This window comes from Cupressus sempervirens, chromosome 2, assembly GCF_028749045.1.
Source record: "Cupressus sempervirens isolate cs-2001-9-10 chromosome 2, ASM2874904v1, whole genome shotgun sequence".
NCBI classification, from domain to species: Eukaryota; Viridiplantae; Streptophyta; class Pinopsida; order Cupressales; family Cupressaceae; genus Cupressus; species Cupressus sempervirens.
The window spans coordinates 179,866,960-179,886,945 of NC_143119.1; positions in this window are offsets into that span (position 1 = coordinate 179,866,960).

The following is a 19,986-nucleotide window of genomic DNA, read 5'->3' on the forward strand; positions in this document are numbered from 1 at the left end:
TTAGTGAGCTTCAAATAGGGGAATGACCCCTAGCTTACCTCTTAGATACAAAAATGCATCCTTAGGTAATGGATAGATGAATATGTCTACAATTTGTTCTTTTGTATTCACATATTCCAATCTAACTTCTTTATCTTTTACCAATTCTGTCAAGAAATGATATTTTATAGCAAAGTGTTTTATTTTGGTATGCATCACTGGATTGGTTGATATATTAATTGCACTTGTGTTATCACAATATACAACCACTGGATACTTGATCTCTATCTTCATACCTACCAATAGTTGTTTGAACCAAATAATATTATAACAATTAACTACTGCTACCACATATTCTACCTCTATTTTGAATTGAGAAATATAGTTTTGTTTCTTGTTTGTCCAAGACACTAGTCTTTTATCAAGAAAGAATGCTCTACCACTGGCGCTCTTTCTATCATCAATACTTCATGTCCAATCAACATCTATGAATACTCTTAAATCTAAATTGCCTCCTATTTTGTACCATAAACCATAGTCTTCAATACCTTTAAGATATCTCATGATTCTTTTGATTTCCATCATGTGATTTTCTTTGAGATTTGCTGAGAATCTTGCCACCATATCGATTGCTAATGCAATATTAGGCCTTGTATGCACTACATATTACAATTTTCTAATCATTGATCTGTATGTGGTCTAATCTACCTATTTAGAATCATCATTTTTGGAAAGCTTATGTCTAGTAGACATAGGGGTTCCAATTAGTCTTGAGTCTTCCATTCCAAATTTCTTTAGTATCTACTTGATATATTTAGATTGAGTAATGTAGATACCATCTTTCTTTTGTTGGATCTACAATCCAACAAAGAATTTTATCTCTCCAAACATAGACATCTCAAATTCTTTACTCATTTCTTCCAAAAATGCTTTACATAAGTCATCATTTCCTATGAATAAAGTGTCATCCACAAATATTTCTACCAACACAATCTTCTTATCTGGTCCTTCTTTGATATATAGACTACTATTATCATTTATTCTTTGAAAACCAATCTATATTAGGTAGTTATGTAAGTCTTTCATACCAAGCTCTGGGAGCTTTCTTGAGACCATATAATGCTTTGTTTAATTTTCAAACCATACCTCTTTTTCTAAGATCTAAAAAACCTTCAGGTTGTTCAATGTAGACTTCCTCATCAATAATTCCATTCAAGAATGTAAATTTTACATCCATTTGATAAACTTTAAAACCTCTGTGAGCTACATATGTTAGTAAAATTCTAACACATTCTAATCTTGTAACAAGAAAAAAAGATTCACCATAATGAATAACTTCTTCTTGAGAGTAACCTTTACATACTAACCTTGCTTTGTTTCCAAAAACTTCTCCATCTTCATTTAGCTTATTTTTGAACACCCATTTTGTGCCAATTACATTTTTATCCTTGGGTCTAGGGACAAGAGTCCAAGTTTTATTCTTCTCTATCTATTCTATTTCTTCATTCATTTCTTTAATCCAAATTTTATTATCCAAAGCATCTTTAATATTCCTAGGTTCAAATTCAGCAAGTAAACATGTACCTTTCAATTTTTTTCTTGTCATTGTTTCATCTAACTTGTCTCCAAAGATTTGATTAGGTGCATGATGCCTTTTGACATATCTTACTAGCACAGGTACTTTAGATTTGGAGTCTATTTCACTGATTTCTTCAAAATCTTCTATGATAGGCTCAGGTCCCACTATTTGTGACTCAAGTGCATCAAACTCAATTTTCTCTAGTGATAGCTTGGTAGCTTCTGACTGTGAGTCAAGTCCTTTAGAATGTGACTTGGGTTATACTAATTTCAACACGATAGCTTTTGTAGATTTTGGGGACTTAAGAGGTGAAGCCTCCTATCTTCCAAATAGATTTGGTAGAGTATTAGGTTCATAGTAAACAAATCTTCTGTAATCCTCAAGCTCTTTGTTGCTTTCTTCTTCACTCATTTCTACAAACTCATCAATTGTCACATGTGCACTTTCTATGATTTTATGTGTAGAAAAATTCAAACATTTGTATGCTTTACTTCTGTAGGAGTATCCTAGTAATATGCCTTCATCTCCTTTGACATCAAATTTACCTTTCATAGATTCTTTCAAGATATAACCTTTTCTGCCAAATACTTTCAAGTAACTTACATTTGGTTTATATCCATACCATAGTTCATAAGAAGTTTGATTTTAATCTTTCTTCAACTATACCCTATTCAAGGTATGCACTAAAATACTTATTACTTCTTTCCAGTATTTGATTACAACATTCTTTTCTATCACCAATATTCTTGCACAATCCATGATGGATGTGTTCCTTCTTTCAACTGTACCATTTTTCCGAGGTGTACATTGAATTCATTTGAAATGAAATCACCACCTCTATCTAATCTCAAACATTTCAGCTTCTTTCCAGTTTCTTTTTTTTACTGTCAATTACCACTTGAATTATTGAAAAGCTTCATATTTTTCTTTTAGATACATTACAATCATCATTCTAGAATAGTCATCAATAAAAAGAATGAAAAAATTATCTCCACTATAAATTTTTATTCCAATAGGTTGACATAAATATGTATGTACAAGCTCTAAGACTTCTTCAGAATGATGGTTCTTTCTTTTGAAACTAGTCTTTCCCATCTTACTAATTTGACAATTTTTGCATAGACCCATATCAAGTTTCCTCAAGCTAGGAATACTTCTTACTCTTTTGTATTTTCTTATCTTGATTAGGTTATCAAAGTTCACATGACATAATCTTTTGTGCCATAACCAACTTTCTTCTAGATGAGCAATAAAACATGAGCTTTCACTGAGATCTAGATAGAATAGATTACCTTTTATTTGTTTTCTATATCCAACATGATTTCCTTTTCCATCCAACAGTTTGGCCTTCCCATTCATAAATTCTAACTTGAATCCAATGTTATTCAATTGTGCCACACTCAGTAGATTGTGTTTTAGTCCTTCAACCCAATAAGCATTATGACATCTAAGTTCATTGGTTAATGAGATACATCCTTTTCCCTTTATGCAACAAGGTTCATTGTTTCCAAATCTCACACTACCACCATCATAATGTTCCATGTGTTCAAAATTTTTTTTGTCTCCAGTCATATGATGTGCGCAACCACTATCAATAATCCATATATCATTTTTTCTAACATGAGAGATAAGTGCCATTTTATCTCCTTCATTCATCATATTTGTCTTTTACAACAATATATACCATTTAATCTTCATTGTTATCAGAATGTTTAGCCATAAAATAGGATTTCTTACCTTTTTCCTTGTAGTCCTTGTAGTTTTTGAATTCCTTCTTACCTTTGTACTTACTACTTTTCTTTTCATCTTTGTTTTCTCTGTTTGGGCACCTTGCAACAATGTGACCAACTTCTTCATAAGAAAAATAGATTAGATGAATCTTACCCTTGTACTTTCCTCTCCCTTTGTGGAATATTTCCTTGCAAGTAGGGCTTCAACAACTTCAAGATCACTATTTGAAATTTCTTCTTCTTTTTCACTTCCTAATTGATTGGCTTCTAATTTCTTACCCCTTTTCTTGAGTGACAGCTTGGCTTCAAATGTAGATTCAACACCTTTGGAACTTAGAACATAGTTATCATAGTTATCCAACTAAAAAGCTATCAATCTTCCAACTAGAGAATCCAAAGTTATATTGCTATTTGGATCGCATCTCATTTCTTGAATAGTAGAGACTCTAATTACATAGATAGGAAGAAGGGTTCTAAGTACCTTGCTTACAACTATTTAGTCATCAATGTCTCCTCCAAATGCTTTGATTATGCTTACATTTTTTCTAATTCTTTCAACATATTTTCCAATTTTTTCATCTTCTCTCATATTCATCTAATCAAATTGTTCTTTGAGACTTTCAACTTTGGCTCTTCTTACATTGTCATCTCCTCCATAGATGGCTTTCAGTTTGATCGACATATCATAAGTTGTAGTACAAGTTTTGACTTCATCAAATTCAACATAACTAAGAGTAGATGTAATGTCAATCATCATGGTGTTATGATTTTTCTTTTCAACAATATCTTCATCTAATAATGTTCTAGTAAGAGCCTTGTATTCATTATCAAGATATTTACAACCTAAATCACTGATAGTTTCTAGATGTAACCTCATAAGTCCTTGTCATGCTGCAAAGTTGTCTTGGTTCAACTCGGGAATCTCTCTTTTGTAAGACATCCCGATCTTTAGCATAGGTCCTTAAAACCTTCTCTGCAAGCACCAAAAGCTCTGATACCAATTTTTGGAAATATAAGATGAGTAATTGAGAGGGGAGGGGTGAATTAGTTAGCACAAAAATAAAACCTAGATCCCTTAGATGTCAGTACAAAACAACTCTGTGAAAACTTAACTCTGCTGAAACTCAAAAAACACACAGAAAAATGTTGTAACTTGGTAAATATTGAAATAACTTAGAAAATGCTTAAAATGAAAATCTTTAAGATATTATCTATGATTAATATTACTTTGACTTAGTTGTAAACACATAAGAGAAATAACATGAACACATTTGACACACAGATTTAACATGGAAACCGAATTTGGGAAAAACCACCAACTACAACTAGTTACTGATTTTAACTCTTCTAAAGTGAGCCCTATTAAGAACCAACCTTGTTAAAGGTTACAAAACACATTGTTAGGTGTGACCCTATTAGAGGATTTAATCACCCTATTAGGAGTATCCTTGTTAGAGGTCTTTAGACAATTCAATAGAAATGCCACCTTAGTAGATGATTTACAAATAACTATTTTGATTAAGTAATAATAGATTTTAAAGGACATGAAACCTTTACAAAATAAAAAAATTCTAGAGGTAAATGAGAAAATTAAACATTAGAGAAAAGCAACATAGGACACATGAGATAGACCTCCAAAAAGAACATCCATGAGGTCACCCAAGACAAAGCTGGAAAAGACAGCAAAAGAATAGTAAAAGAACATAAATTGACCAGTTAAGAAGTCTTTATTAGGTCAATAGCCTAATTTTATGGAATATTTATATTTTCAGCAACGACCTTCACCTCATCCTTTTTACTCACATCCACATTCTTCTTAGAATGAGCTCAGGTGCATTTTCTTGGTCCCTAAATCTCTGCCACTAAAGGGGAGTCCTGCCCTTTGTCATTCTCAATCTACTTGAAGAGGTTACCCACATTATCAACCATCTATTTAAACACCTTTTCCAAATTTCCCAAGTTAGCATTCATTTTAGACACCTTCCCCTAAATAGCACTAATCTCTTTATCCATCACCCTTTTTTTTGCCTCGAGTAGTGGTATCTTTTGCATGAGGTTTTTAACCTCTTCTACATTCCCAATAACCTCCAAAAGTATATCTATGTGTTGGCCCAATGTATGCTCACCTCTGGTAGTTTTGCTGACTTGCTCCATTTCCTTTCCCAACAACTAAATTTGTTGCTTAAGGAAGTCAATCTCCTTCACAATTATACCAGGGTTACCAAAAAGACCCTTGGATGACCCAAGTCCACCATTAGTATTATCACCCAAATTAGGAAGATGTCCCTATTCCCCAACATCCTCCTTATTTGAGTCCCCATTCTTATCTTGCTACCTCAAAGATTTTCTTTTCCTTTCTAGCCAGTGAGCTAGAGGCTCATCATCAAAATGAGGAGAGGCCCGGTAATCTTGCAAGCCCTTTATACCCTTTACTTTACCTCCACTCCTCTTATTATAGTGATCTCTGACTAATTCCTCCATGAAATCACTTTCCCAGTCAGAATCATCTTCAACAACTATCTTTTTCTTCTTTTTAGAACTACCACTTGAGCCCTTTTTCAAACTCCCCATACCCCCTTCAGCTTCATCTTGGGTATCTGAATCATAATCCTTATCTAGGAGACTCCCTTTTGTATCCCAATCTGACCCTTTCAAATTGCCCCTAGGCTTCAAAAATTTCTTGGGTTCTAACACATTCATTATCAAAACCATAAAATCCTCATGGAAAACATGCTCACCATTTGGGTGTTTCAAAATAGCTTGAGTGGAAATACTGAGAGACTACATTAAATAAAATGGGAAATTGACCCTAACATCATGCCTAAAGTGATTTTCCAACATGAAATGGTACCCATACATCTTGGTGAATCTCCCATCTAAAGTTAGGTATTCCATTATCACAAAAAGCAAAAATCCCCATGGTTGAGAAATAGAGGCCAGGTTGAAATACAATTTACCTATTTTAACCAAGCAGCTTTTCTTCTGCTCTGTCTCCACAAAATCATTAATGGTACTATCTGAGAGCTTCCTCTCTCGATAAAAATTAATTGCTTCCATGTCTAGCCCCATGGCCTTTGCAATAACTTCTTTAGTAACATCCATTCACTGGTTACCAACCATAATAGAGTCATGCTTCTAAGATTTGATAAATTGGTGTGTAATAGCAGGATTGTTACCTCTAAGCCTTTCCATGTACTCTGTGAAATTGTCGTGCCTTAAAATATCCCAAACCTCCATCTTGTTCCTCTACTCTAAGAAGCTTGCTAGCTCCACCCTTTTCCTTTTTCCTTGCATATTCACTTCACCAAATTCACTAGTTTTCTTTTTATGAAATCCCCAAATCGCTCTATACCAAAAGGCCACACCATAAACAAAAAGAGAAATGGAAAAAACTGCCCAGAATCCATGTGAAATGCTCAACTTTCTAAAAATCATAACCCACCACACTTCGAAAGAGTTCACCTCATAATTACAAAACACTGACACCATCATAATTAAAATATTTTTTCCTAGATCTCCATTTATCATAATTGATAAATTGGTGGTCATTTGGAGGTAAGGACTCATAAAAATCCCAACTGATTTTATGATCACTGAAGCATGCCACATTCATAGCCCAATCAGTAGTATAGTTGGCTTCTCTAGAGTTATGAGTTATAATGCATGTTTGAAAAGAATTTATAATATGGATAGCTTTGAAGATAATATTTCCAATTGTCCACAATGGTTTAGTAATTTTATTTTAGTAATTAATAATGTTGAGGGAGTCACCTTTAACCCATATCTTCCTCAAATTCATACTCTTAGCATAGAGAAGTCCATAAAGAGTAGCAAAGGCTTTTGCATCATGATTAGTTTGATCCCTAATAGGAATAGCCATACCTCCCACATAGTCACCACTAGAGTTTCTAATAACAACTCCACATCTTGCTTTGCCTAGGTTCCCTTTCGAGGCCCCGCCAAAGTTTATCTTAAACCAATTCACTAGAGGATAGTCCCATCTACCATTATCCCTTGGATTAGGACCCTTAATATCCATTCCCAAACTCCTTAGATTCTAGCAATTAAACACCCATTCTTTCCACTCATTACAAGGTTTCTATCTAGAATCGATAATTCTAATATTTTCAATCATAAGAACCTTTATTTTATAGAACACCTAATCAGGACTAGATTCCACTCCTCTAAAGATCATATCATTGCACTCCTTCCAAATGCCCCAACATAGATAAGGAGGAATTAAGTCCCATAGTTTGACAATCAAAGCATTCCTGGAAGGAGCCGTCCAACTGGTAAAGAACAATTGGATAGTAGCACGAAAAACCCAATCCACATTCAATAAGCTACAAACTTTATCCCAAAGTTTCTTGGTAAAAGGGAAATGCAACATGATATGATCCACTGATTCCTCATCATTCTTGCATAGAACACATCGATTTATAATGATGAAACCTCTCTTCTTAAGATTATCAAGAGTCAAAATTTTATTCTGTAGAAGAATCCAAAAGAAGATATTAACTTTGGGAGTCATGCCTTTCACCCAAGCCTTGGCCCAACTAGGTTCATCATGATCATCAAAAGAATTAGCATAGGTAGAGGCAATAGAGTACATACCACTGGGGTCAATTTTCCAAATCAAAACATCCTCTTCATGGTTTAAAAAGAACGCATTCAGACACTTCCCCAGCTCACCCAAGTTATGGTCCACACTATTAAGATCCACCCACAAAATCACCAAAATGATTTTTGCATTGCTCCATATACCTATTCCACCTTGAATGATCACTAAGTGCGTGGCCCAAGATCCAAATGTCTTCCCAAAAAAGAGCTCTTCTACCATTACCCACCTTCGATTTAACCCCTTTCCTTAAAATATATTTGAATTTATGAGAATTCTTCCAAATCATAGATTCCCCTTGTTCCAAGTCACTATTAAGGAAATGATAAAAATCAAAGCGGTCCCTATTATATTTATCAACCCAAATATTCTTCCATTCCCCCTCTTCCTTATGCCATCTCCATATTAATTTAACCAATCAAAATTCATTCATTGTAGCAATCATTCACAAGCCAAGCCCTCCCTTCCCTCGGGGCATACAAACATTTTCCTAGGCAACCAGAGGAAGTCTTTTTTTAAGCTCCATTCCAGTCCACAAGAAAGTTTTCTAAATTTTCTCAATAGGAAGAGAAAACTTTCTCAAAATTTTAAAAACATTCAAAGCATAAAGTGGAACACTTTGTAGGATAGATTTCAAAACAATAACTTGTTAGAATATTCAAATGGGAAGAGTTCTTCTGAGAGGAGGGGTGAATTAGAAGTAACCAATTGTTATCCTTTCAAACCCTTAATAACATATAACTAAAATTAACATGTATCAAAGTAAACAAGCATAAAATGAGAGCATGCATCAACACATAACACAAGAGATTTTGATGACCCAAAAATCCTCCAGGAATAAGAAGGTAAAAATGGGGTGGGGATGACACCCACAAAAATTACTGCAGCAAAGAATTCAACCACTTCTGATGGTTTGCCTTGTTAAAGGCTTGCCCCATTAAAGGCTACAACACACTATTAAATGTGACCTATTGAAAGTATTTAAAAAAACTTTACATGAAGTGTCACCCTATTATGAAGGCTGTTAAACCTACCTAACACATAGGATTTTCTTGTCCTTCTCTAAAGGCTCTCCTACCTAGCTGTTAAGCTAACCTATCACCATAGGATTTCAAATTCTAATAAAATTGTGAGAGAGTATTAGAACATTTGATCTGATTGAATGCAATCTCGAATTGCTGGGTTCAGGCTCTTGATCTTCTCTTTCTCTTTAGATCATTGCTTGATTTGATCTTCTGAATATATCCTCTGTTCTATTCTGATCAATTGGATAAATGCTATCCCTGCCACTAAGTCTTTTATTCTTCCACTAAAATTTCACTATATTTTTCCCTTTTGCTATTTTTCTTCCATATTTACAATGGTGCATTCATCCTCCTTATAAAGAATGCCAAGGCTTAGGATTAGGTATGGATCTATGATCCAAATTGAATCCCAAATTCCCACTCATATTTTGCATTTTTCTTATTGGTTGCATGCCTTCACCATTTTTATGATTGGTTGCATGCATATTTCATAGGGAATGCAAATGACTTGTCCATATCCTTTTTCTCCTTCAAAATTTCCCTAAGTTGGCTCCAAAAATGGTTTAAATCTTAGTTTGTGCAAGTACAAACTCTTATGTTGATTCCGTGTTGCTCATCACATGAAGTATTACTAATGTTCAACACATACTATTTCTAGATTGCTCGACATCAACTAAATTTCCTGGTTTGCTCAGCACCTATTATAACCTGTATTACTCAACATATGTTGTTTTGAGTTTCTCAACATCTAAATGATTCTGTTACTCGGCACATGAATAATTCTTGGATCACTTGGCACATACTATACTATAATCTTCTCGGCACTAACTATGACTCAACACCTATTAAAATTATGGCTCGACATCTATTGTGTACTCGACATACATAGTGAAAATGGTTAAGTGTGTTGACACTCATTTGTCAATACTATTTATTTGACCAACATAACCTTACTAGCCTAACTGAGGAGAGAACCTTTCCAACCAGCAAGTTTCAAGTGGATTTTAACAATCAACGAGTTCCAAAAGTTTTCGGGAGTTGCCAAACCCAAAGGTAAACCTAGATAGGCTCTAGGAAGAGAACCAATCTCATAGCCAATTATATTTTTAATCTTATTTTGTCTTGCCTCACTAACATTAATAAAGTAGATCAGGCTTTTGCAAATAACTATTAAGCTAACTCTGTTAAGAGATTTAAATCACTACTACAATGGTTAGAGAGTAACAATGAGATGACTTGATTCCTGATGCAACTAAATTGCTGATTACAGATCTCAATTCTAGTTTGTATACTTGACCCTTCTTGATTGAATGTATCTTTGCATCACAATAAGGATATTCTACTTATCCTTCTAATTTTCTATTCTTCGCACATATATTCAATCCATAACTTGACCTTATATTTACATCTTACACATTGTCAAGTCAACTTGAATATAACTTAGAATAATTAATATTTGTCTCCTTAGTCATCTAGAACCAAAAAATAATTCAATTGAACTCAATATGCGAAAACAAGAAAATCCTTCATTAGCCGACCCTGCTCGGTAGACACTAACTTAGAAATGATTTTCCTATTTTAACCAAGTGAACTCAGTCAACATTGCATATTCACAAAGTTCCTTTGATAACCAAGTGAGCTTGGTTAACACTAGTTCCAACCAACATTTCCTTCATTAACCGAGTGAGCTTGGTTAACACTCAACTTTCACAAACCTTCCTTTGATGCCTGAGTGAACTTAGAAGATACTGTCTTGTGAACTAGGAAAACTTTGGAATGCTCGATAGACACAAGAAACTATCTTCAATACCTGAGTGAGCCCAACATACACTGATTGGAAATGATATGACATTTTTTGTAACATCAAAGACAATATACAATTAATCAATTGCTCCAACAAAAGGGACTTTAATATCAAGTGCATACGAGTTTAGTAGTACATTTCAGGACTTAAGCTATTAAAGATGGAAGATATTGCATCACTTTCTATATTGGGGATAAATCTTTCTATACCATTTAAGATTTTTAAAAGAGAGTATAGATTACTTTTCAAGACAACATTCTAAATTAGCTTCTATATTAATACTAATTATATAGTATTTTTGTGCACCTTTCCTTAAAAATAATTGATTAATCCAACACAAACATATGATTGAACCTTACATTTTTTCCTAACATTGAATGTATCAAATGGCATAATTGGGTTTTGCATGCCAACAAGATGTGTGCTCGGTGGAGCTATTGTAGGAATGCCATGTCCTAAAAATATAAATATTAGCAAAATATAAAAGTTGAAATAAGTAAATTAAGTATATACAAATTTAGATAACATCTTATAGTTGGCATATTATTAGAAGTATTAAAGGTCATAATAGGGGCTTGAACAACTTTAGAGATGGTCTACATTTTACGAACATAAATTAACATGATATAATATAAAACATGGTATAATTGAAGCTATAAACTATCATTTTCAAACTTACCTCATGACATAGTGCAAGGAAGGAGAATCCCCAAAGGATATGTCCTAGACCCCAACAAATAACCACAAAATGGAAACACAACAACAACACAACATCAATGCAAGATCTAATACCAAATCACAACTCTTTATTCTTAAAATAATTGATTACATGCAATATGCCTGGCTGTAAGGCCTTCTAGGTTAGGGCCAAATACAAAAAAAATTACAAAATAGTTCTACAAGATTCCACAAGTTCCAACTTACAATCCCAATCTTAGCTAGTCCAGATCTGCACTATAGAAGAAAACCCCAAGGAAATCTTAACTTTTTCTCACAAGCCCACCAAGAAATCTCCTACTTTTCCAAGCCACAACTACTATTCCTTCAAAGTTTTCATCCTTTTCTCCAAGATAGATCTTAATCACTAAAGACTCAACAAGACCCCCTACTTATACCAAACTAAGCCACAAGTCATCCTAGTTCATTACAAATTAAATTAAAACCCTTACATTAAATATATGTTGAGCCAAAAGTCAATTACAACACACATGAAATACCCAAAGTTAGTTCATAGACAACTCGACACCTATAGGAACCAAGACCAAATCAAGTGTCAAGGAAACCAAGCTAAGCATTAGCCAAACCATGAGCATTTCTGAGCTCCCAATGCATGCTAAATATAGGGATTGTCAAGCAATAGAAGATGTCAAGCTCTAATACATGCTGAGCACAAAGAAGGTGCCAAGCTCCAACAATGACCAAGACCCTTCAATGATTGAGCTCCTTGGCCATAACTATACCCTTCAAAAAACAAGCACCACTATTTGATGATTGAGTCCACAACTCCAAGCCAAAATAAATCCAACATAAAGGATTGTAAATGACCCTAGGATTCTCCTGCATCAGACACCCCAGGTTTGAAAAGATGTTCTCAATAGCTGGAAGAACATCTTCTGGGATTCAACACATAAATCTCAAATTAGTTCTTCACATACATATCCTCCAAGCCTTAAAGTTGTACACTCTTTCCCTTTCTCTTCTTCTACTTCTTCACGTCCATCCTAGGTGTGCTACAACTCTTCTTTCCATACTAATATCCAACCTTCTCAGAATCCCTCAACTCAACTTGGCTACCAATACTTAAGTTCCTCCTACCAAGCTCATCATTCTACAAAGGAATCAAGGAATGCTTCCTGCCACCTTTCACAATTGTAAACACATTCTTGACACAATCATGCACAACCTTGCAATCATATTGCCAAGGTCTACCAAGAAACACATGACAACTATTCATGTCCATAATATCACACAACACTTGATCCTTATACTTCCCAATCTGGAAATCAACAAGGCATTTCTCCCTCACTTCCAAAGCATATTCACCTTGCATCCATCCAATCCTATAAGGATAAGGATGTATCATTCTCTTCAAACCAAGTTTATAAACCATCTCCTCAGAAAAAAAGTTATCAATACTACCACCATCCACAATCACCTTCCAGACTTTACCACCAGACTTACAACAAGTCCTAAAAAAACTAGTCCTCTAACAAGAATATAGTGCCCTCTAACCAATCAACACTCGTCGATCTAGAAAACTCTCTCCTTGCTTAGGTCAACTAGCTTGGACTTCAAACTCATTCACAACAACAAAAACTCTCCTACCATGAGGAAATTCAAAAGATATATGCCCCTCTTTACCACATATAAAGCAATTACCTCTAAACTCACCTCCACTTGTCCTCCTCTTCTGATCAACAAGTTTTGGTTCATCTCCTACACTTGGTTTCACCTTTGCTGAGCTATCCTACTTCTCCTTCCCTCTAGCATTACCTTGACTTTTCCTCTTCAACTTATCTTCTACCTTAAGGGCATATTGATAAGAATCCTCAATAGAAGAAATATTCAACATACCAACCTCATCTTGAATTTTAAATCTCAAACCATTAATGTACCGAGATACCTTCTCCTTTGACAATTCTCTATGTCCAAACCAAATAGTCTACTTGTAGAACTCCTCGGTATAATATTTCATAGACATATCCTTTTGTTTCAGATTTTGCAATCTTTTAAATAAATCAGGTTCATAATTAGAAGGAATGAACTTAGCCTTCAACTTATTAACCCTTAATTTCCATCTAGTGATCTTCATTTCACCTTCCTCTTCTCTATCTCTTTGCAATTCTTTCCACCAAAGAGCATCATGTCCTTTCAACTTAGTTTGTGCCAACCTTACTCTAAGTGGATCCTCAATATACTCAAGCACAAAGTAGTCTTCCAATTCACAAATCCAAAAAATCTAGTCTTCAAGAGTCAAAGTACTTGAGATATTAGAAACCTCCATCTTATGCTTTAGCCTCAACTAAGATCCAGGTATAGAAAACTAACTAGCCCTAGTTCCAATAGGTCTCTCCACATGATTAGTTATGTCCTCACCACTCAATCCAAAAATTTCAAAATTTTCATCCACTTCCTCATAACCATCTTCAGTACCCCCATGCCTAGGTAAACCTCCTAAAGCACTCACAATTTTAGCAATCATATCACTCTTCATTAGTGCGATCTCAAATTTAAAACTAGCTTTAACCTCCTCCATTTTAGATCTAAAATCTACTTTGACCTTTTCTAAAATTCTTTCTTCCACCATATCACTAAGATCATCAATTGCTCTGGGGTCCAATCTTCTTTGAGGCATCTTCCAAAATTTTCTCTGACCCTAAGAAATAGATCCAAAAATCTAGAAAATCAATCAACTCCACTAGATCAACCTTCTCTTCTAGCCTTCACCCAAATCCTAGTGCAAATTGCCTCAACTTCGACGATTTGTCTACACACTCAAGAAAACCTTTTCTCTGATACCACCCGATGTAGTGCAATGTAGGAGAATCCCCAAAGGAAATGTCCTGGCTACCATCAAATAATCACACAAAAAAAGCACAACAACAACACAACAACAATGCAAGATCTAATATCAAATCACAACTCTTTATTTATAAAATAATCGATTACATGCAATATGCCTAACTATAAGGCCTACTAGATTAGGGCCAAATATAACAACAATTACAAAATAGTTCTGCAAGATCCCACAAGATCCAATTTACAATCCCAATCCTAGCTAGTCCAGATCTACACTCTAGAAGAAAACCCCAAGGAAATCTTAACTTGTTCTTGCAAGCCCACCAAGAAATTTCCTAGTTTTTCAAGCCAAAACTACTAGCCCTTCAAAGTTTGCATCCTCTTCTCCAAGAAAAATAATAATCACTAAAGACTCCATAAGACCCCCTACTTATACCCAACTAAGGCACAAGTTGGCCCAGTTCATTAGAAATTAAATTAAAACCCTTACATTAAATATATGTTGAGCCACAAGTTGGCCACAAAACAAATTAAATACCCAAAGTTGGCTACGACATGAATTAAATACCAAAATTCAGCTTACAAACAACACAACACCTATAGGAACCAAGACCAAACCAAGTGTTAGGGAAACCAAGCCAAGCATTAGCCAAACTAAAAGCATTGCTGAGCTCCCAGTGCATGTTGAGCACAATAACTACCAAGAAACAAAAGATGCCAAGCTCTAATACATGCTGAGAACACAGAAGGTGTCGAGCTCCAACAATGATTGAGCCCCTTCAATGACTAAGCTTTTTGGCCACAACTATACCCTTCAACAACCAAACACCACTATCTAATGACAGAGTCTGCAACTCCAAGTACCCCCAACATGCAGGATTGCAAAAACCCATAGTATAATTGGGAACACTCACAAACACATTTCTAAAGAAACATAAAATGACATAAGATGACATAATATTGCATACAAAATATATAAAAGTCATATAAGAAATTGTGTAATCTTCAAAGGTGGAACTCAAAGATCTAATTCAAATGAAATGAATCAATAAATAGAGAACAATTTCAACAAAGAAGATAATGATAAATTAAAGGACAAACACTTCTAAAATAATAAATTACTCATGGAACAAAATTAAAGGTGTCCCTTTAATCTTTACTTGTAGACATGCATCATAAAACTCTTGCTACATAAATATCAAATGATAAATATTAAGAAAAAAATGAAAAAAATAATGTGTCAAATGATAAAATGGAGCTAAAAATTCATTAGTAAAAAAATTCAATAATATTTGATGTCATGATTCTTCATATAGTAACATTTTATTATCAAGGCATAAAAAATTGCATTAAAATATTTCTAAAACTAAAAGGAATACAAAGTTTGAACAATGACAAATGTAGTAGACCATACTCATAGCCACTTTACAAAAAAAAAAAAAACGTCCAAACAAGTCATTTTTAAATCTAAATATCTAGTTGAGCACCATGGTATAATTCCAAGTCTCAAAAATTGAAAAGCCCCCTTGAATTACCTAAATTGCAACTTAAATAGCATTTGAAGAGCATGGCCCATGTTTAATTTATTAAAGAAGAAAAGGAAAAATAAGATCACAGACTTGACGTGATGGTTAAAAATGAACGGTAAGTTGTCATAAATATTATAATGAATTTACATTATGGAAATCCACAAACAAAATCATAACATTCAAATTAATTTATCTACATTACATGTTGTGTACAATCAAGCAACTTTTGACCTTATGGTCAAATAATTTGTCTATTAGTGACTTAACACTTAGTCAGTTGTTTACATTACTACCAAGCTACACATGAAGAAACAAGAGTCTCTTGAAATTCAAAGTGTCTACTGAGCATTTGAGAACATATTGTAGTGTAAGTCATGTTTCATAGTTACTACTGAGCTAGTCATTCTTACAATGTTTGCCAAACTTTACAAAGTCTGTTGAACTTCATAGAGTCTACCAAGTTCATTAGTGAAAACCATACATGATGTAGTGTTAACTGAGCTTATCAGTCTCTACCAAGTTGACAGTGTTAACAAAGTGAACAAAGGCAGTGTTGACTGAGCCATGTAGTGTCAACCAAGCATTTCAGTATCTACCGAGTTCTTCAATGTTCACTGAGTCACCATGTGCTGACTGAGTTCCTATTACTCCAAATGATCAATGTGAACAAGCATCAACATCAACCAAGTGTCAGATCTTTTTGAGTGTTGAAAAGTGTTGCTGAGTGTTTGAACATCACCCAAGTGGTCTTCATAACCCAAGTTATAGCAGTGAGCCGACATTGTGAAGATTGTTCAAATTTTGTATTGTAGCCAACTCCAGAAGCTAATTAATTGGATTGGTATATATGTATTACATCTTGTCATATATAATGTATCAAATAATATCAAGAAAGAAGTAGATGAGTGTGAATTTAGAAGGCTACAAGAAGTATAAGAACAAGCATAGTCTTATCTATCATAACATCATGATCATTGTATTTAAAGGAATCTCATTCAGCAAACTGAGTTGCAGATCAAAGATCAGCTGCTAATTCATCCTAACAAGTGCATTAGTCAAACCCTTTAACAAGATAGACTTAATAATATTTTCCAAATCTCCTAATAGAGTGCATACTTTATTGTATGTTGTAAATCCTTTTACAAGGTAGGCCTAACAATCCTTATTGCTCCTAATAGGATAAATCACTAGAAGTGATCATTTGTAAGCTTTAACAAGATAACATTATATTGCAGTTTTAAAGCTTGTGGGAATCATCCCCACCCTAATTTTACTTTCTATTTGGAAGGTTTGTGGGTTACCAAATATTGTGTCAAGTGTTATAAATGATTTATTTCTTTTAGTATTTCATGCATGCAATTAGATCAGATTATATGGTGAATGTTTAATTGGTGAATAAAAGTATAAGTTTTATTGGTTCCAGATTCACCCCCCTCACTTAGTCACCCAGTCTATACTACATTTTCAACAATTGGTATCAAAGCTCTGATTCTCACATCATAAGTTTAGCATCTTGAGAAAATATAAGAGGAAATGGCAGTATATAGACTAGAGAAAGCCATTGAAAATGAAAAGTTGGATCTATAATTAGCCATGAAATGATTCAAGAAAATGAAGGAGAAGCTCTCTCAATCCCTAAAAAGAAGAAAAGACCTTGTAGTACAAACGAATGACAATATCTACATTCAAGAAAGAATTGAAGACATTTTTCAAGACAGAAGTTCAGATGAAGCTAATGCAACAATCAAAGATCTACTTGAAAAGAATCTTACTCTTCAAAAAGAAGTTAGAAAGCTGAAAAGAGAACAAGAAATTCAATCAATTAGAATGTGTGAAGTCATGGAACAAAAAGAAAAATCCAAAGAAGAAATAGAAGAAATAGAAGAAAAGGATAATGAAATTTATCAACTATCTCTTGAGCAAATAGATTTGATTGATCAAATCAATAATGCAAATCAAGAGCTTATCAACTTGAGGATAGAGAATGAAAGATTGTAGAATGATCTCAGCATAGAGAAGAAAAATAATGAGAGGATGATGAAATTTTAAGAAAGCATGAATCAATTGAATGAGAAAACTCAATTTAGACACAAAGGCAAAATTGGATTATGATAGATAGAAGAAGGTGAATCATCTCAACAAGGAGATCAAAAGAACAAAAGACCTACATGTAATCATTGTGGAAAGATAGGACATACATCAAATAAGTGTTGGAGCAATGGTAAATAAAAGTTTAGTGAAAAGTGTTACAGTTGTAGGAAACCAAGACATAGAGAAAGAGAATGCATAGAGAAACCTAAGTTTAAAGGAAAGTGTTTCAATTGCAACAAACAAGGGCACAAATCTTTAGAGTACAAGACCAGGAAATGGAACCCAATAGAACAAATTGTAAAAGCTATATTTAGTTGGGACTATAAACATGGTGTAAATGTCACTATTTTGGTGAGTATGGGCAATTTGGATAAAATTGCATAAAATATCAAACAAGGAAGAGAGACACTACAAAGAGATGTTTTCTATGCACAGAACTTGGACATCTTACCAAGAACTATATGAATCAAGGAATAGTTGAAGATGAAAAGAAAGAAAAGGGTGACAATATCAGAAGTCAAATGAGGTAGTAATGGGTAAAGAAATCTCCTAATAATGCAAGCCAAAGTAATGAAAGTGTTGACACCCAAGTCAATGAGTTGGGTGACTTAACCATCTCAAACTAGTTACCTATGGAGATTACTAGAACTATAATTCAAAAGGAAATATCTCACATCAGGTCCAATCAGCAAGAAGAAGATCCATATTAGCATTCTAGATGCACAAGGATCACCGAGTTAAGATGACAACTAAAGTAATGTCTTAAACCTTATTAAGAAAGGTCAGGTCACAAGACCCTACCAAGTGAGTTTAGGTTGAAAGACCAAATTGAGCTTGGATGTAGATGGCGAGGACTAATGACTTTGTCAAGTTGGAGAATTCACCAAGTTGAAGCTATCTTTTGAGTATTGAAGACTTAGCTAAGTTGGATAGCCTTTCACCAAGCTAACTATTGTACGATGCATTAGTGGCGACTTGAAAGAAAAATTTTGTTAAAAAGGGAAATTGAAGGTTATTGTTTCACCATAATTTTTTAGAGAAAATAGAGTGAAGAGTACTCTAGAGCCCCTGAGTGATTCAGAGCGATTTCATCAAAGTTCTTTCCAGCATTTGAAGTTTTAGTATGGCATCTTCTAGCAAAAAAGTTAGGAAAGGTTCAAAGATGTTGGTTTGAGGAGCTAGTTGTAGAGCCCCTACATTCAAATTGAATCCAATGATTGCCAAAGAACTTGACTCAATTGGAGCACAAATTCCTCCCAATGTACTTTTAATTCATGATATTTGGTCATATTATAACTGTTCTAGTCAAGATATAGGAACCCTAGAAATGAACTAGGCATACAATGATCTATGTGTAGATGGGAGCTTGAAACCTGAGCATAAGCATTTGGAGATGAAAGGTTTAATGCATATCCTACATATGCCAAGATATTTCCAAGGAAAATGGACTAGGTTTATCTTAAGTTGAGTTCACGATATGTATTTTGGTTGGATGAACCTATTATATCACCAAGAAGATGATTCATAGAATTGCAGGGTTGCCAATGCTTGACAAGGTGAAAACCAACAGAACCCTAGATTGAACCAAACTTACGAAGAAGAATCTTGCTGAGTGGGATGATAGAGGCATGAAGTTGAATGGTGCAACTGACATGGAGATCAAGTTTGACATCCATGTAATTGCCCACGAGATCTACAGCTTGAGCAGATTGAACAATGTTTTGTTCGAAGCTATTGACCTATCTTTCAAAGTTGTGAAGAACAACTTGTCTTTTGACCTTGCCAAGTTATAGCTCAATCAACTCAACAAAAGCATGGAGAGCCTTTGGTCATTGAATAATAATCTATGTAAGTTTGGATCTCTTTTGACCTGCTTATTCTTTTATGAACAAATTTTTTTCCCTTCCAAAGGCATTGTGGCATGGAAGAAGGATGCACTAGTTTTGTATCAAATAAATGAATTCATAGCATAAATAGGTGATAATTTTGATAGAATTATGGATGCATATTTTGAAACTTCCAAGGAGAATAACAAGTAGATTCAGGATTCTAAAGAAGTTAGTGGAAGACTCTGAGAAAGATATCTATTTTCTAGTGGATTGTGACAAACCT